At 37.5% G+C, this 20,978-nt stretch overlaps 1 long non-coding RNA gene across 1 annotated transcript in view; it reads right to left on the bottom strand.

Annotated features, from left to right (window-relative positions):
- Positions 1 to 20,399, bottom strand: part of LOC144019741 (uncharacterized) — a 119,288-nt gene extending 98,889 nt beyond the window's left edge. The window contains exons 1-2 of the long non-coding RNA XR_013283758.1: positions 20,303 to 20,399; positions 1,768 to 1,879 (exon numbers count right to left, since the gene is read on the bottom strand). This is a non-coding gene — a long non-coding RNA (uncharacterized LOC144019741). The remainder of the gene's footprint in view (positions 1 to 1,767; positions 1,880 to 20,302) is intronic.
- Between the last annotated feature and the right edge of the window lie 579 nt (positions 20,400 to 20,978).

Below are 20,978 nucleotides of genomic sequence, written 5' to 3'. Positions count from 1 at the left end.
TCCCACAATAAGTTTAAGTATAAGTATAATAATAATAAAGGTTAGAAACAACATATGTGGGATGCTTTCAGCATCCCACAATAAAGGTTAGAAACAACATATGTGGGATGCTTTCAGCATCCCACAACTAGACTAAGCAATTTCTGAAGAAATTGCGTGGGATGCTGAAAGCCAAATGCTAATAGCTGAATGCTAAGCTGACTGCTAATAGCAGAATGCTAATGAAGAGTCAGAAAAAAAAAAAGAAAGTTGCTCCATCGGGGATTTGAACCGGTGAAACACACATAGGGATGTCTTCACTATGTAACTGGCTCAAGCGCTTAACCCCGTGAGCTAACCTGACCTGTGAGCATCAGAGCGAATTGGCGTATTTGTATTTTAAAGTGTCACCTGATGAAAGCCATCAGCGCTAATTTGGGACATGTGTTTGATCATGTCAGTATAACGCATTTCCTGGTATGATAGTCAGTTGGTATACTTAATATCCGTTTATGTAATTGCCACGGACATATGTGCAATGTACAGTCGGCAGTGGGCTTTGAACCTGCGACCTCCTGCTTACTGTACATGCACTCTCCCAACTGCGCCACTGAGCAGTATCAGAAAGTCAGTCAAAATGGTCTGTTGTATGTATGGAAGTGGGCGTGGAAAATGGGACTTAGAAAAAATTCAGTATCAGTCCCATTAAAACTGAATGGGTGCAGTCTGATAATTGTGTGTGGTTGTCGGATTATTACTTATTGTTCCGCTGTGCTTCTCCGCAGACCAAGGGGGCTTGGCTTCTTGTGATTCTCGATGCATTCTCGTTGCTTTTCGTTTAGTCAAGTGTGAATAAATAGTTAAAACCTTATTTGTGTCTGCGCTTTGGGATCCAACCCTTCAGTACACAACACATCTGTATGTAAAAAAAAAATTGCATCTGTAACCAAAAGTCACAAATGTATAAACAACAATCCACAAATGTGTGACCAAAGTCAAATGTTTAACCCAAATCTACAAATTGTTTTCAGACCCTTGCCCTTCTTTTTATGCAGGCATGTTTGGTAGCATTTTAAGGGGGGAATTTATAGCTTTTATTTGAACCAAATTTAAATTTATCTAACAAAATTGAGGTCACACTGACTCTTCAAAGTATCAACAATGATTTTCCCACAATTTTCGCCTACACTGCTGTCTGTATGTGAACATCGTGAGGAGTAGGAATGACAGGCATAAATAACAAAAAACAAAACACTAATATAAGTGTAGCAATTCAGGAAATGTATCTCCTTCCAATATTATTCCACTATTCGAGGTGAATGGGGGCCTAAAGTTGAATATGGGCCAATATGAAATTGTTTACTTGCTATCACCCAATGAGGCAATTTCTATTTTTGATATTTTTGTAAAATACTCATCTTGAACTTTATTTCAATTTGATGAACTTTCCCAAGGGGTATCTCAGTTACACCTCACAATCTAACAGTCAAATACATTTAAATTCATATTTATTGGCCGTTCCTGTCTTGTAAGGGTTTCGTCCCCGTCAAATCAATAAATTCAAATGAAAGCTATGAATTCCCCCTTTAATATGCTCCTAAACACACCTGCATAATACAAGTGCAGGGGTATGAAAAGAAGTATTTAAAAGAATATACACCAGTGCCAAAAATCCTATTTTTTGAATGGGGAGATTAAATTCCTGTGCTGAAAACTGTGACAAATCTACCACTTAGGGCAGGTTATGATTAAAAAAAATAAAATAAAAAATCATTTATGGACACGTACCTTTTGAAAAACTAAGGCCTGGGATGATATTTCTCTGGTGAAAAACGACCTAGCAGCATCCAACGTTGCCATGACCAGAATAAGAAGAGACATGGCTACAAAGCTGCTTGATCTGGAGAGAAAAGAACGACGTGAAACAGCGGCGAACAGGAATCAAGATGAAGATGTGAAGATGGATCTGACTGAAAGGTGGAAATGCTCGAAATCGGCCGGCACTCGAGGGTTTCTGTTTTTGGATAATGTTTAGCAGCAAAAGATTTCATATGGAAATGTGCAATAGATATCTGTGTTGTATGTAAAACATAGTTGATTGACAAGTACATTAAATAAATAATACAAGTAATCATTGATGAATAATAAACACACACAGCCTTACATTTATTCCTAGTTAAAACAGATATGTATCATTTTTGCTGTAGTGTACATGCAGTTGAGATACAACACTAACTATCCATTTAAACAGGAAAAAAAAAAAAGTTCTTCACGTTTACAGGTGACTGCTGCCCATGTCACAATGTAAGCATGATTTGAGCTATAACTCAGCTACCTGTGCTCTAAAGCTGACTCTCAGAACGACAATGATGAAATATAAATAGCAAATAGGCACATTATGTGGCATTGAGCTGTTCATAAGTTACAGGATGAATGTGCTGTTTATTATGTATTGTTTTATATTCATTTATACAGTTAAGCAGGAAAGGTTTCACCTCCAAAAAAAGCTAAATAAAATAAAAATAAATAAATAACGCCAGTAAGATTGAAGGCAATCAGGTTCCGTCCTTGTCAATGAGGTGTCCCTTTATTATTTTTTGAGGGAGTTGGCAACCCTACGAATGACAGATTGGTGATTACAATGCCGTTTGGCTTGAAATATTGATGGATTGACTGATGTGTGTCCTGACTGTTGACGATTGCCGAATGACGGACGCTCATGATTTGTTGACGTGCCCACCTCTACTAACCAGTCAGCAACAGTGCTGATTTTCTATATCTGGCTCTGTAGTTTTTTTTTCCAAGTCAAAATGTACATAAATTCGTTACGGTGTAGCCATTTTCATTAAATAAATAAATAACTGATGTAAAGAGGCATGCACATGCACAGTTGTAAACATTATGGTCATGGAGGTGGAACATTTAGCTCATCAATTTCAACACATAAGTTCGTCTTTTTTGTTTTTGTTTAAATAAGTATTCAGTATTGAAATGGGACTGTACTCTATTATGGCAGCTTCATCATCATAATTGTCATCATCGTGTACATATTGTTGCATTGTACCAGGGCTGGAGAATAAAAAAGTAAAAAAAAAAAAAAAAAAAAAAAAGCCCTGCCATTTTTACTCTTGGTCTCTCGCCCACCATTTGGACTAGTCTTTTTGAGGTAAAATGGAGGAAAATAATTGCACCGTATCGGGCCCAAAAGATAAAGGCTCATCAGACCTTATGGCCATTACAGGCCTGTATTGTACAATATTTTTTTGTGTTAATCATTGTTCTAGCTCTCTGTTAAAATAGTATTCATGTTCAAATGTGTATTGTTTTAAACTGTGTTTAAAGATCTTTACATTTTTTTGAGTGCCGTAAATGCTATAATAACATGCATGGGGCCAGGTGTAGGCCTATTTTTAAAATGAGGATTTTTCTTCTTGTTGCAGGATGCAGGAACATAAATAACTCCGTGATGGAGGGAGATTTATTGTAGAAAACATAATACATGTTGCACTGAAAGTGGACAGCAGATGGCGGTGTTGTATCATATTTTACAGAGCCGTAGATATTCATGCACATCTTGTGCAGGCGCTGCGATACAGTGGACTTAATTGGGGCCACATATTTTTGGTCAGTATTCACAAATTTGTGAATTATTTTTTAGAACTCTGCACTTGTTATTCATCGGAATCCTGCCTATTTTAAGTGTTTCTACCTTATTCCCTCAATTATTAAAAAAAAATAAAAATCCAGATTTGTTTTCTTACATGCCAATTTTAAAGGGTTTGTCAATTATTTTCACTATCACGGCCGGTGGTGGAGCTCAAAATGCTGCAGGTTACTGTCTTTGGTCATGTGTTGTATTACTTTTTAAGTCATTGTACAGTACACTGGAACATCCACTGTGCTGTATTCAACAGTATCATATTGTGGCAATTTAATTTTAATGTTAGCAATCCTCATACTAACGAAAGTCGGTCCCCTGGCTCACATTGGTTTTCTCTGCATACTCCAGTTTAAAAGTGTCCTTGGGTGCCTTCAAAGGTGCTATACAATAATAGTAAACATATATGTTTACGTAGAGAGGTTTATTTGTACAGTGTTTTAGTCTTGGATCTTATGTCAAAGGGACTGTACTGTTTGTATCTGCAAATAACTTGCTCACTCTCTTGTTGGATACCAAGTCTTTTATTGTATAGAAATTCTGCAGATTTTATATGGCGGACCGTGTAGATCAGCACTGTCAAACATATGGCCCGCGGGCCGGATCAGGCCCGCAAAGGGTTTTATCCCGGCCTGCGAGATGATTTTGTAAAGTAAAAAATAACTTGTAATGTCGGACCCATTAATCAGCTGGCCACAATCAAAACATATACATTTAGAATTTCACATGCAGTCCTCAGATGAGCAATGAGCTTGTACGGGGAATCGTCCTGGATGTCACACAACTTAAAGTTACGGTTTGTTTATTTATTTATTTTTTAAATCATAGGCCGACATAAACATGTTCAATATGATACAAAAATTAATGAGATAGATATGACAAGGATTAACATTCTTATAACGTCATTAACTCATTTGCTCCCAAAAATGTATAAATATATTCTATTTTAAATATTAACAGTGTCCCAAGGACGTATTTGTTTTTTTTTGTTTTTTTTTTTTTCATGATAGAGCACACAGAAGGATTTGATGCAGCTTCTGAACTGAAGAGAACTGTTGAAGCAATGGTAGTTATTACAAAAACGGCCAGCAGGTGGCAGCAAAGTATAAGAGATCAACCAGGGTCCTGTTGCAAAGAGTTTGTTTCCCCCACAGTTGTAAACAGAATCATGATGAAACTTAGCTATATTCTAATGCTAATTGCTGTAAAACAGAAACAGATAGAAATATACTTTTTTTTTGTCCTGATGAAAGAAGAGACTCTAATCTTTCTTTTGGTAGGTTCCATGTTTTTATAACAATAGAACACAATGTTCCGTGGGCCTTGCAAGAATCAGTCAAAATCCAGTAAAACAGCCGGGAGCGAAGGGGGTTGCTTGAGTGAAAATGGCAGCGAGTCAATGCATTAACTGCACCACACAATGCATTCTGGGAACAATATATAAGCAAAACAGGTAGATTTAACACATCCAGAACACATACAGGCAAATTGTTGCCGTGGCCATTTGTATTCATGTTATTTTTTTGGAACAATATGATTACAGTTGAGCTCCGTAATTTAGGGCAGGCCCACAAATAGCGAAAATCTGCGTATAATTTGACGGCAATTGTTTTTAAGTTATATACCATTATTTTACCAATCCGGCCCACTTGATAATATATTTTCCTCCATGTGGCCCCTGAGCTAATATGAGTTTGACACCCCTGGTGTAGATATTCAGGAGCATGATGTCAGAAGTGGGAAATTTACATTGAGAACGCCACAATTGTTTGACGAAGCTTAGCTGTTAATGTCCTTAAGACAATTGATGTCTCATGTGTTGATGGCTTGAAAAGAGACTGAAGTCTTCTCCATTTTCATCCGGCTAAACGTTTTCCTCCAGACTTCTGCTAGAAAGATTTCTGCCACCTTGTTTATGTCTGTCAGATTTGAGTGCGAAAAATTATTTCACACTGACTTATCTAAATGAAAGAATAGTGTCATTTTCTTTTTAGTTCTCTGACAAAACTAATCGACCTCAATCGAGCCATTCCAACTTTTCAAAAATTGGAAGTATTGGTGGGATTTCCTGTTATTTCATACCTTGGGCCTTCAAAAGTTTATAGGGACTGCACCCAAATCGGGGCCGTTTGGTCACAGGCCAACAAACACCCCTTTTGGGGAAAACCTCTTGCGAAATTGTGTAATTGCACATGTCAAGGTACAGCAACTGCATAAATGGTCAGAAAACTCTTAAGATTTTGCATGGTGTATCCTGACACAAGGGGCAACTACCAGGATAATAATCATGGGCTTCCTGTTTCTCAATTCTCAAATATCACCCTCAGCATACCCTAAAAGACCAAAAAAAATGTCTCTCCGCCTGACAAATTACCATCAAAAGTTATCCATTTCAAACATTTTATTATACATCTCACTGCCTCAAATGTATTTTAAAAACTTCCCACATTTATAACCTTCAATTTAAGTTCAAGATGAGCTTTCTATCTGGAGTACTGTATTAGAGGCGCCCTGACCGAAGTACTCCACTGTACCTTAAATCTGGAACAAAAAAGAAAATTCCGGAATTACCATTCCAAATGGGATTATTTTTCTGCATCTAAATACAATCTTAAACAATATTTGAAACATGGGGTTTGTAGTATTATGCTATCTGAAGTGAATTACATAAAAAGTGAATAATGTTATGCCCCCCAGGTGGACCAGGGTCTCAATGCACAGCATTAAACATAATCACACAAAATCCGGGTACCAAATAGGAGTTTTATAAAAGAACAAGATACTGACAAGGAATAAAAATGACTTGTGAACATTTCTTAACAATAGATTATGTGTAGCGAAATGGATAAATAGTACACCATAAAAACGGATTGGTCAAATTAAAAAAAAAAAATACCGTAAATGGGGTATTATTTTTTATTTTTTTTTAATGCCTCAAGGGCTAGGTGGTGCTGTATTTCTAACTGAATGCTGTCATAGAGATACCAAAAATCGGCGTCCTTTTTTATTTTTAGGCAATCAGTTGCCCTGATTGGTATTTTTTGTAAAAGTATATATACACATCATCGTTTGTTGTACTCATTGTACAATGTTGCTTTTATTGTCCATAGAGGCTATCAAAAATAAATAAAATCAGATAAAAAGTACATATATTTGGATTGGTCTAAGGCCAGTGAACATTTTGAGTATTGGAAAGTAAAAGAATATTCATAAATGACTTAGTTATCACACTTACAATGAGCTTACAAATTTTGTATAAAATACCGTATGTGGGGTATTTATTTATTTTATTTTTTTTAATGCCTCAAAGGCTCGGTGGTGCTGTATTTCTAACTGAATGTTGTCATTGAGATACCTTCAGGCATAAACGTACATGTCAAGTTTGGGATTTTTTGGAGTATGTACCGGGGAGTTATTAAGCATATCCTTTTTCATTGCGAAACACAAAATTTGATGCCCTGCCCTCATCATGTAGTATTTGGAAAAGTCAAGACTTTTTTCCCCCCTGTCGTTGGCTCAGGTCTTGACATGTTCTAGGTCAAGTTTGAAGCAAATTAGATGAAACGTGTAGGAGAAGTGGGCAAAAATATGCCCCCTGTAAATGTGCAAAAATTGACAAAAATGGGACATTGAAAAATTCGTAGCTCACTTCCTGTTCATTTTAGCATATGGATCCAAGAGACTTTTTTTGTAGGTCTTGGGCTCCTTCATATATCTAAAAATTTTCGTAGATCTTGCTTAAACGTACAACCGGGGCTGCTTCGTTAAAAATTTCTAGGGGGCGCTATTGAGTCAGTTTTGTAAGAATAGCACAGTCCACGATAAAATATTGCTCATTTGGCCAGGCCAAATATCTGTGCCAAGTTTCATGTGTTTCTCTGCCAGTTTAGGTCCTTAAATTTGGTATTGTTTTCTTGGCGAACAGCGCTTAGCCACGCCCACAGCGATTCGCAAAACCTCACAAACTTCGTGTTGTGACATCATGAAAGCCGAAACCCTCATCTGAGCAAATATGAGTTAGGTCCAGTTAACGTGGTTGGAGAAAAACGAAGAAAATTCGTAAGAAAAAAATTGCCAGTAGGTGGCGCTATCAATAAGATGAAATCTAAGTTCGTAGATGTCTTTAGGGCTGGACTCTCATCAAATGTGTGAAATTTTGAGACGATAGGATCTTCTGGGTCAAGTTAAAGCAGCTTTTATTGTCACGAAAAATATATCTTAACTATGCGGCACCGTGGCGGCCACGCCCTTTGGCGAAAATTTACAATATTCGGTGTGGGCCATGATCAACATCTTAAGGCTTTCTTACATTCATTCACACACGTTAGTCAAACCACCTCAAAGCACTTCCCAAACAATAGGCAAGGATGCAAGCATAGCAGTTAGAAATGGAAGTTTAATTCAGTTGCATCATAAGAGACAAATACATGAGCATTTAAAGGTGCAATGTGCCATTTAAAAAGGTAATATCAAAGCTTTTTCTACATCATGTATGCTCCACCAATGCCCAGATGAGTACGAAGAGCCCTGACTATTTTACTCTGACTGCACCTATCAACTTTTATCTCCCTTTATAGTAGTGTGTGTGGACCCGCACGCCACGGTTTCTTTGGGGAGGGGTGCAATTATATATGATATATTATATATAATTATAGAAATGTTATTTTCAGTGGAAATGAATAGATTTTATTCTATATTCAGTTTAATAAGAAATCAAAATCATTAAATGACAAAAGAAGTTTTATTTATTTTTTTAATATCTGATATGAAAGTCAATACAAATCAAATCAAGTCATTGTGGACATATTTGTCATTCTATTTTAGGAAGTTCTAGCAAATCCGCCTTTAAGATACGTGTTTAAAAGAAATTGTAAATATTTTCAGTGGAAATAAGATTTTATTCTACTTTTGACTCTTCAGGGATAAATAAATGATGAATGAAGAACAAATGATAAATATAGGTGAGATAAATAGTAGGGATGTAACAATAACAGCAATATCGTGATATCGTGATATCGTCGTCGTCATGTCACGATATTAAAAGCAGCACATCTGTTTAAAAAGTCGGGCTGATTTCCATTTGTGCAGTTCTAGCACCCTCTGGTGGCTAGTTTTTTTTTTGTGCAATTTAATTTTCACAAGGCATGTTTTGGCCCTTCTATGTTTTAATTCCACGCAAATGGTCAAATGAAGGGGAACGTAATATGCTAAATATGTGGAGAGATGCAATATGTTGCGTGCATTAGCAAGTGGCTCAATACACACACACACACACATATATATATATATATATATATATATATATATATATATATATATATATATATATATATATATATATATATATATATATATATATATATATATATATATATATTAGGGGTGTCACGATTCGCCAACTCCACGATTCGATTTAAATTTCAATTTTGGGTTCACGATTCGATTTTTTTCGATTTTTTTTTTTTTTTGCGCTCCCCCACTTTATAACACAGAGGAATATGCTTCTGTAGGCTAAGGCTAGTCTATGATCATTGGTTCTATTCATTGTACAGTAAATCTTATTTCAAAAGATCGGCTACATATAGGTGATGCAATTTCCATTATTTTTGTGTAAATTTAAGTAATATATGATAATTGACATTAGGCAGGAATGATCAAATTCAAAGAATTTATTTACAATATAAAGTTAACCGTCTTGTTCTTACTGAAGTGTAAAATAAAAAATAAAAAAACAAAAACAAAAAGTCACAGAGGGTGCCTGCCATCTATTGACTGTTTTTGGTTACAACAGTGTGCTGTGCATTACTCTTAAAATAATGTGCAATGTGCAACAACAACAAAAAATATATTGTATCCAAAGTCATGGAACAAATACAGCCTGAACAAACTATATCCCAACAGTTACAGTTACTGGGCATACTGTAGCGTGGTTCAAGTACACTAATTAAATGTTTGAATCCAGCGTTTTCCACCGCCGAATAAGGCTGCAGGTCTCCTGCTATAAATAGACCTATGGCGTTAGTTATAGCTTTCGCGCGAGCTGAAGTGTGTGGAAGTTTCACTGTAAATGAGGATGAAATAGTTGGTTGGACCGTTGTTTTCCCACTTCTAGTTGAATTTGATAAATCTAAATCTTTGTGATGCCTGCGTAAATGTCCCGTCATGTTTGTCGTGTTTCCCGTGGCCGGGTACAGTACGCGCACATAGCATATCTTGCAAACTGTGGTCTTTTTATACATAACTCACCGGGAACGCAAAATGTTTCCAAACTGGTGACGAGAGAAGCGGGAGCGGCTTGAAGCACCATTGCTGTGTCTCTGTCCGCGCTTGCCATGACTGCAGGAGAAGTCAGCTAACAAGTGCCGTTAGCTAGTAGCTGAATGGCTGCGTCTCATTTGCTTTCCTGGGAGGTGGCGGCGGGCGGGGGTTGTAGGGGCGGCAGGTGGGTGGGTGGGGGTCATTGAATCGTGTGTCCTCTCTTCTATTTCGATGCTCGAAATCGTGACGTAATTTCGATCGATTTCGAGAAAAAAACGAAATCGTGACACCCTTAATATATATATATATATATATATATATATATATATATATATATATATATATATATATATATATATATATATATATATATATATATATATATATATATATATATATATTCTTTATAAATATTTATGTTTTTAGATTTTTCATTGCTGTATTATACAAAAAAACAATTTATTAGCTCTTTTTTTTTTTTAGAATATTGTGACCTTTTTTTGTATCGCCAACCTCCCCACAATATTGTGATAATTATCGTATCGTGGCCTTCATATCGTACCGTGAGGTTTGGATATCGTTACATCCCTAATAAATAGGTAAAAAAGTTAAAAAAATAAAATAAAATCTTGCAAAGGCATTTTTGTTCTAAAAAGGTGACACTGAAGTGAACTAAATGGTACATAAATGAGAATACAAGCAACATGTTTATGGAATTAATGGCTGCATCACCAACTGTAAATGCAGAGACCGTTGATGAACTTCTGGATGAATTCACCTCAAAAATCTCAAATGTTTTGGATGCTGTTGCTCCTATTAAAACTAAGACCATTTCATCCCGAACTAAAACACCTTGGAGGTGTACTACCAACATAATGACTTTGAAATCTAAATGCAGAAAAGCAGAGCGAAAGTGGAGAAAGACTAAACTCCAAGTTCATTTTGACCTGTACAGACAATGTCTTTGTCATTTTAACCAAGAGTTAGTAATAGCTAGACAACAACACTTTTCTGAAATTATTAGTAGGAACCTCAACAATACACGCACTCTATTTGGCGTGGTTGACAAACTTACAAATCCCCCAAATCAAACGGCGCCAGAACTCCTCTCAACAGATAAATGCAATGAATTTGCCTGCTACTTTAGTGAAAAAGTACAAGCCATCAGGTCAAACATTGTTACAAACCAGCAAAATAACAAAACGATGCTGCACTTAAAATCACCTAGGAATAATTTAATTACCATGACAGAATTTGACTCAGTGGATCAAAATACTGTAGTAGACTTGGTTCAGCAATTGAAACCTTCCACGAGCTGTCTTGACACAATTCCATCTGGCTTTTTCAAAACCATTGTGAAATCTGTTCAGATCGATTTACAACAAATAATTAATTGCTCACTTCAATCAGGTGAACTTCCTAAATGTCTGAAAGTAGCCGCCGTCAAGCCCATTCTAAAAAAGAGAACACTGGATGTCTCCCTGCTAGCAAATTATAGACCAATCGCAAACCTTCCCTTCGTAACTAAAATAGTTGAAAAAGTGGTTTTTAATCAACTCAGCAATTTTTTGAGCTTAAACGGACTTTTGGATAAATTCCAGTCAGGTTTCCGACCTCATCACAGTACAGAAACAGCTCTGATTAAAGTACTGAATGATATAAGATTGAGCACTGATGCAGGGAAGGTATCAGTGCTCGTCTTGTTGGACCTCAGTGCAGCATTTGACACGATTGATCATAATATACTGTTAGACAGGCTGGAAACTTGGGTGGGATTAAATGGAACAGTCCTTAAATGGTTCAGGTCCTATTTGGAGGAAAGGAGTTACTTTGTGACCATTGGAAATTTTGAATCTGATCGAAAGGCCATGACATGTGGGGTCCCTCAAGGGTCAGTCCTTGGACCCCTGTTGTTCAGTCTGTATATGTTACCTTTGGGTCAAATGCTTCAGAACACCGATGTTGACTATCATAGTTATGCAGATGACACACAACTGTATTTATCGATGTCCCCAAATGACAGCAGTTCTATTAACGCATTGTGTCATTCTCTAGAGCAAGTTAACAACTGGATGAACCAAAATTTCCTTCAGCTGAACGAAAACAAAACGGAGCTCATTGTTTTCGGCAATAAAGAAAAGAGGATTGCTGTTAAAAAACAGCTTGAGTCACTGTCTTTAGAAACTAAAGACCAAGTTCGAAATCTTGGGGTACTAATAGACTCAGATCTGACCTTCAGTAATCATATTAAATTCATCACTAAAACAGCCTTTTACCACCTGAAAAACATATCCAGACTGAAGGACTGCATGCTTCAAGCAGACCAAGAGAAGCTTATCCATGCTTTTATCTCCAGCAGACTAGATTACTGTAACGGTCTTCTGACTGGACTCTCTCAAAAGAACATGAGACAATTGCAGCTCATTCAGAACGCTGCAGCTCGAGTTCTGACCAAAACAAAAAGATCAGAACATATTACTCCAGTACTTAAGGATTTACACTGGCTCCCTGTCAGCTGTAGAATCGATTTTAAAGTTCTGCTACTCGTCTATAAATCACTAAATGGTTTGGGTCCTGCATATATCAAAGAAATGCTGATTGAGTACAAGCCCAGCAGGGCTCTGAGATCGACAGACTTGGGCCAACTAGTGGAACCCAGAGTTCGAAGCAAACATGGTGAAGCTGCATTTAGCTATTATGCTGCACACAGATGGAATAGGCTGCCAACAGAAGTGAAGTCAGCCCCGAGTGTAAATGCTTTCAAATCCAGGTTAAAAACTTTGCTTTTTTCTTATACCTTTGATTAGGGACTTTTAAACAGCTTTAATTAAGTGTTTTTTTAATTATTATTTTTATTTTTATTTTTATTTTTATTTTTATTTTTATTTTTATTTTTTAGTTTTATCATTATCATTTTAAACTTTTTTATGTTAAATTTTTTAAAGTTTGTTGAATAATGTTTTAAGATTGTTAGTTTGTAACCTATTTTTATTTTATTTTTTTCCTCTGAATGTTAACTATTGTTTTTTGATGCTTATGTGTTGTCTTTCCTCGTGTAAAGCACATTGAGTTGCCTTGTGTATGAAATGTGCTATATAAATAAACTTGCCTTGCCTTGCCTTGCCTAAATCACACTGAAGAATGGACATGAGAAGAAAAAAATACATACTAGTGAACATTACAAAGGAACATTACACTAAAACAGAATGCACAGTATTACACGATATTTTACATGACTGTACATTAACAGTGGCTTGTGGCCACGATGTCTTTGTTAGGCTACCCGACTATCACTGCCTTGACTGGCCCAGTACAACTTTTATAAATAAAGATGAGATCATCACATTAGTGTTTTACTGTTAATGATTTGAATTCTAGCCATTGAAATCTTTTGGATATTATGCACTTAAATTGATCAATCATCATAGATGTTTTTACGATGCTGCATTTTTTTGGGGGGGGGCAGGAGATCGACAGGCGGATCGATACAGCGTCTGCAGTGATGCGGACTCTGTATCGGTCTGTCGTGGTGAAGAAAGAGCTGAGCCAAAAGGCGAAGCTCTCGATTTACCGGTCGATCTACGTTCCGATCCTCACCTATGGTCACGAGCTGTGGGTCGTGACCGAAAGAACGAGATCCCAGATACAAGCGGCTGAAATGAGTTTCCTCTGCAGGGTGTCCGGGCTCTCCCTTAGATAGGGTGAGAAGCTCGGTCATCCGGGAGGGACTCAGAGTCGAGCCGTTGCTCCTCCGCATTGAGAGGAACCAGTTGAGGTGGCTTGGGCATCAGCTCGGATGCCTCCTGGACGCCTCCAGGGGAAGGTGTTCCGGGCATGTCCCACCGGCGGGAGGCCCCAGGGACGACCCAGGACACGCTGGAGAGACTATGTCTCTCGGCTTGCCTGGGAACGCCTTGGGATCCCGCCGGAGGAGCTGGTTGAAGTGGCTGGGGAGAGGGAAGTCTGGTCTACACTTCCCTCCTAAAGGTGCTGCCCTGCGACCTGACCTCGGATAAGCGGCAGAAGAAGGATGGATATATACATATACATATATATATATATATATATATATATATATATATATATATATATATATATATATAAATATATATATATATATATGTATATATATATATATATATATATATATATATATATATATAAATATATATATATATATATATATAAATATATATATATATATATATATATGTATATATATATATATATATATATATATATATATATATATATATATATATATATATATATATATATATATATATATATATATATGTATATATATATATATATATATGAGAATCTGAAGAAACACAAGAAGCTGCAATAGGGCAAGAAAACCAGACAATTGCCTTGGGCCCGAAGCTGAAGCGGGCGCAGAGACAGGATTTAAATATGTCATGACAGTATAAATGACAAAGCACTACAATTGTAATGCTTTATATACTCCGTGATAAATGTCGGAAATCCCCTTCATAGGCCTCTTAGTAGCTGTTGCTGGCTAATGGCTAGTAAGAATGTGAGAGGCATCTGACATGAATCCATAACAAGGACAAAACTGCAAACCCCTGTAGATGCTGCTATGACACGTCGGGACTCAGGAAGCTTCTTGATGGGGCTTCCTCGCAGCAGGCTTGTTGTCAAACACACTGACAGTGACAACAAAATAAAAATGCAATATATCTTTGCTTATCAAGCTTCCTTTTTTTTGGGCGGGGGACGGGGGGTCGTTATCCCTCTTGCCTGAGGGGCTCCAGTGGGTATAGAAATGCCTCTGCCTGACTCAGTGGGTCACCCACCCTCTCTCCATCAATAGCCAGCTTGCAGGAACAAAGGAGCATCATAGCATGGCACATGCTTTTTGGGCCGCCTGGACCCTACAGGCATTTTATTTGGGACAGCCTGAGCTTCCACGAGTCTTGTTTACACTATGGAAAATATTGGCTCTGCCTGAGCTCAGGCCCCGCGCCATTGATTTGTGCTTAAGCTGCATGGTCGAACTCTGACCAAAACTGTTCCATTCTATTGACAGGACTGGCGTGATTAATTCAAAAGAAAACAGTTTTTCGTATGGCTGGCTGCATTTAGCGCTGATGAGGAGAGTGGCACAGGAGGGGGAGGGTGAAGTATACACGGACACCACAAAGACTGCATGTTGAGGAGGTATATGAAAAACATGAACCCACAATACACTGCTGAGTTTTGACAGATCGCTGCTCCAGGGCTGTTGAATTTACAAGCCATTACTACTGCTGGCCCGAAATGTATTTGGTGCATTATGTTCCATGTCTTTCTCGATTAGTGGAGTAGTGACTGACATCTATTGAATAAAGCAATATTCTATGACACAGCCCAGCTGATAGCGCCTGTGTGACATGCTTGGTTTGAGAGGAGGCCAAATTGTCGTGGTCTATCCAGCAGTCCTTATACTCATTTTTTCTTGTGCTTTCGCTTGTGTTCATATGTTCAATGATCAGTGGACAATGCTGGAGCCGATAGCAGCAGCTATCGTGCTCTTCATGAAGATACAGCTGGCCTGTTTCCACGTTGTTAAATGGAATATTACTACTACTACTACTACTACTACTACTACTACTACTACTATCATTATTATTATTATTATGTGTTATTGTGGTTTTTATTCTCCACACTTTTTTGCTGCCTAACAACTCCCACATAGTACTTCCAATTTACATTACTCAAATTTCAATTAGCTTAAAAAATTCACGTCTCTCGGGGTATATATTGTTTGATAGCCACATTACTTAGAGTATTTGTGCAATTTAACATTTAATATCAACTTAAAGCGCATTGTCCAGTAACCAGGAGGTTATAATTTCATGATTTATCTCTCAATTTGCTTTCAGCATTCCCACGCAATTGCTCCAGAAATTGCACTTAGTCTAGTTTTTATTATTATTCTGGGAATGCTGAAAAGCATTTCCACATGTTATTGTGATTTTTATTCTCCACACTTTTTATTTTTTTTGCCCCCTAACAACTCCCACATAACCCCGGGTTTTCACCGGATGCGGTCGCGGTGCGGTTGCGGTGCGTTCCGGCGACGCAAGCAATTAGATTCCATTCATTCGAATGGTGCAGTTTACACCGCTTGCGGGTGCGTTGCGTGTCGACTGCGTCTCAGCTGCGGCGTGCCGCAGCCCTTCCGCAAGGATAGCCTATTTTCTATTTTTGCCGGACGCCGCAGCGGTAGGCCTCCGGCAAATGGCAAGCTAGCACAAAACACATCGAGCGGGACAGGAAGACCGACGCAGTTTCAAAATAAATTTCCGGTTACCTTTCAAGATAAAACACTCGCCAGCTCCTATTTCGCAAGCATCCTAGCAAAACGTGATGTGGGCGTAGACGGGCCTGGAGTTAACGTGTGAGGTGCTCATTCACGGTTTAGACACCAGCGAACATGGACGAGGAGAGGTTTATATTGGAGGTAGAAAGCCACAAAATAATAAAAGTCCACCTCTCTTTCTGCTTCTCTGTTGAGCACAGACTTTCTGTGTGTTTGTCGTTGTTTTTAATGCCACACGCGAGACACGGCGGGAAGTGGTCGGCGACGGAGCTGCCGGACCGCAGCTGTGCGGAGCCGGTGTGGATTGGCCAAAAAATGGACCCGTCCGGAGCACGCAGTCAAGACGCACCGCACCGCAGCCGCACCGCAACCGCAACCGGTGTAAACCCGGGGTACTTCCAATTTACACTGTTCAAATTTCAACTAGCTTCAAAAAGTCACACCTCCCGGGGTATATATCGTCTGATTCCATATTACTTACAGTATTTGCACAATTTAACATTTAATATCAACTTTCCCCCATTCATTTTCAATGTGACAGACATTGAACTTTTTCTAAGTATCACTTTCCATGCCCACTTCCATACAGTTGGTAAAGTGCATTCAAATCTTAGCTTTCAGCTACTAGTATTGAGCTTCAGCATTCCCACGCAATTTCTCCAGAAATTGCTCTTAGTCTAGTTATTATTATTATTGTAGGAATTCCCACATATGTTATTGTGATTTTTATTCTGCACCCTTTTTTTTTTTTGCCACGTAACAACTGCCACATAATACTTCCAATTTACACTGTTCAAATTTCAACTAGCTTAAAAAATTCACACCTCCCGGGGTATATATATCATCTGATTCCACATTACTTACAGTATTTGCACAATTTAATGTTTAATATCAACTTTCCCCCATTCATTTTCAATGGGACAGACACTGAACGTATCACTTTCCACGCCCACTTCCATAGATATAACATCATTATTACCAGGTTTCTTACACTGCTCGGTGGCACAGTTGGTAAAGTGCATTGTCCAGTAACCAGGAGGTCATAATTTCACAATTTATCTCTCGATTTACTTCATAAGCATTCCACATTCATTCAAATCTTAGCATTCAGCTATTAGCATTCAGCTTTCAGCATTCCCGCGCAATTTCTCCAGAAATTGCACTTAGTCTAGTTATTATTATTCTTTACTTCCAGTGTTAGAAGTAATAGTTCACTTCATAGATGGAGGCTGGGTAATAAAATAGAGCAGTGATTTTTAATTAGTAAGCTGGGACACATTAGTATCTGTGAGAGCTCTTAACGTGTGTCTAAATTTCAATTAATTGGCAAAAAAAAAGTATTCATAAAAATGATATAGATCATCTCTCTATGCCAGCGACTTATAGAGACAGACAGAACAAATTATCTTCTGTTAAATGGCAGAAAGTATATAATTAACATTTTTGTAACTTTTACGTTTGTTGTGCTGTGGGATTTTTGTATGTGCCTTGGCAGAATACAAGTTGAGAATCACTGAACTAGAGACATGTAGTTTCATAACAATTACCTGTGAAGGAACAATAAAACTTCAAAATGCGTAGGTTGAAGCAATTGTGGTTATTATCAGCGCAAAACATTATGTACATAAACAAAATAATAATAATTATTAGTCGAAAACCCTGGATGGCTATCAACAATTTATGGGTTCTTCTATGGCTACCTCCCATGAATACAGTGCTATGGAAACTTTAGTAGTTTTAAATAAATAACAAACACACTAAATAAATAAATGTGAATTTTTTACAAGCATCATAAGTGCATTGTAACCGCTGAAACAATTTTCAGCAAATATCAACCTAGTAACAGCTAGACCCAGTGGTCTACTCCTGACACACAAAACTGTCCTGATTAGCAAATAGCTTGTAAATGGGATGATGGAGGTTAATCAGGAAATGCAGTCCTGTCCACTTGTTTATACACTTGGAAAGGAAGGTCAATTTATTGACCTCTCTGGATATGCATGCATGCATGACAAAATGCTGACAAATAATCCGAGGCCTTGATGTTCCATTAAATGATCGATTCTACCCGTTTAGAGTGGGGGCTGCTCAGGGACCACATTAAGGTCAGTGTTTGTTAGTACATTGATGGAGTGATTAATAAATCAATAAAGGCTAGGGAAAGGTTCAGTAAATCAAATAATTCCAGAGAGACTTGTGACTTATCTTAGTAACGAGAGTCACTCTTCCGACTCTTTTTTTTTTTTTTTTATATAGATGCTGCTATTTACGCCGATGGGCCTGCTGTATGGAGTCTGAATTATAGCCATTGTTATTATTATCAATGTAACTGTAAAAAGAATAATAATTAAAAAAAAGAGTGCCACTCAAGGACTAATCAGTGATGGGTGTGTCCCACCTACTGTCACTATTTACCTTTTTTTTCTTCTTTTTTTTTTAAGTTACTCTTCTGAAACAACCTTTCATGCAAAAGTACAAATTTGAAAATAAAAGTGACGTTGTGGAAACATACATGGTAAAGTAACATCCACAAATTATTTCACAAAGCAATGGTATGGTGGTTAATAAGGAGCACAGCACACACAATTGCGCCCTCCATGTACCTGCCCAATTACTTACAACAGAAGTGATTTTTTTTTTTTCTTTAATAGAGGTGATTATGTTGAAATGCTGGTGTGCCATATTGTTATGGTGAAGATATTATCTGATGAGCTCAAGTGAAAGAAAAAACTAATTAATAGAGCAAATGAGGAAAAGAATTTATAATATAATATAATATAATATAATATAATATAATATAATATAATATAATATAATATAATATAATATAATATAATATAATATAATATAATATAATAATCAATAGTGGCCAGAAGGTGGCAGTAAAGCCCCATAACTTCTATTATAGTACTGGTATCTCCTCCATGAATCTGTGCTGAGCATTCATGTTGATGGCGTCTCAGGTTATTTTTCAGTGCATTTCCAGTGCATTTCCAGTGCATTACTCTTTGAGTTCTATTTTAAATTTATTTTATTTTTTAAAAAGGATGGGTTTGTAACACTAACACACACATTAATGTAATACATACGTATGTATTAGTTTTTGTGCATGCATTCTGCTTGCTTCCTGCACAAACTATGCAGGACATACTACATAGGGAGATTGCCACATGTTATCAAAAAAACAAAACAAAACAAAAAACACAACCCCCACAGTGCCAGCCGATTTCGAGCATTTTAACTCATCTTTGAAGGCCAACAGAATATTGTGTAGTTTTACTACATATACTATGTGGGTACCAAATGAAAGATCGCATTCCATTCTTTCATTAGAAAAAAAAGTATGTTCTAACCTTATTCCGTTCTTTAGTAACCACCATTTGAAAATAGGTCATTTGAGTGACATTGAGCGAAAATTGAAAGGATAAGGAGAAAACAAGCCTTTTGACACAAATATTTTTTTCTTATTAACACGCTGTGAATTAGGTTTAATGTGGCAAAAGATTTGATCATTCACTAGTGATGGGCATTACAGTTCTTTTAGGTGAACAGAATCACTAGAATCAGTACATTTAAAAGAACCGTTCAAAAAAATGTTTTTTTAATGATGTTACTTTTTAACTCACTTTTTAACTTTTAATTCAACTGTAATAATAATGATGATAATAATGATAATAATAATTACAGTAGACGTCACCCCTCAGTACACAGAGAGGATAATGAATCCGATAAAGATATCCCCAACAACGTCATCTCCCCACTGCTGCAGCGCGGGGCACACCGTCATGTGCTGGTGAGAGAGAGACTGTCACTCGCTCTATTTTGTTTTTATGCGTTTGCCCCCAACCAGTACGTGGACGGACACCACATTAGCCGTTAGCTTGGAGAAACACATGATAATGAAAGCTTGTCCCCGCCAGCACGGAAGTAGTGGCGTTTCTTGTGAGTAGTTCCTTCCTTGGCAAATCGTGATTCACTCGTGGCAAGACTACAATCACTCACTCACTGAACTGGTATGGCAGTATGTTCACTCAATGAATCGTACGCAAATGGCAAATGGAGGTAGCACGTTCACTCACTGACTTGTTCGCGAACCAGAAATGGCAACAGCCGCAACACGTTCACCCACTGACTCGTTCACTTACTGATCCGTTCACATCTTCGTGAACGGGAAGCTTCCTCAGTGACTCCTCCCTGAACACCAATAGTGAGGCTGCATGTGTAATACAATCCCGCCCATGTCTGACGCTGGCTTCTAATTGGTCGGTCGCGAAGACTGATAGTATGAGCGTGGCTGCTTTCAAATGAACTGACAAGAGAACGAATCACTTCAAGAATTGACCCGTTCACTCACGTTCACTGAAAAGATTTGTTCTAAAGAACGAATCGGTCGTGACCGACACAACACGAGGGGGTGCCCAAATGATATGAATTTTTAAAGTGACACGATAACCAAAATATTAAGATTGCAAGCAGTATAGAGTATTCGACTAATAACATCTTAAAAATATATAATGTTATTTTCATTCAAAATTATTTACTATTAACTCATTCACTCCCAGCCATTTTCACAGAAGCAGTGCCGTTCGCTCCCGGCTGTTTTACTGGATTTTGACTGATCTTGCAAGGCCCACAGAATATTGTGTTCAATTGCTATAAAAACAGGGAACCTATCAAAAGAAAGATTAAAGTCTCTTCTTTCATCAGGAAAAAAAAAGTATGTTTCTATCTGTTTCCGTTTTGCAGCAATTAGCA

This window comes from Festucalex cinctus, chromosome 5 (assembly GCF_051991245.1).
Source record: "Festucalex cinctus isolate MCC-2025b chromosome 5, RoL_Fcin_1.0, whole genome shotgun sequence".
Taxonomy (NCBI): domain Eukaryota; kingdom Metazoa; phylum Chordata; class Actinopteri; order Syngnathiformes; family Syngnathidae; genus Festucalex; species Festucalex cinctus.
Note: the sequence above shows the minus strand (reverse complement) of the source record. Positions and strands in the feature narration are given on the sequence as shown.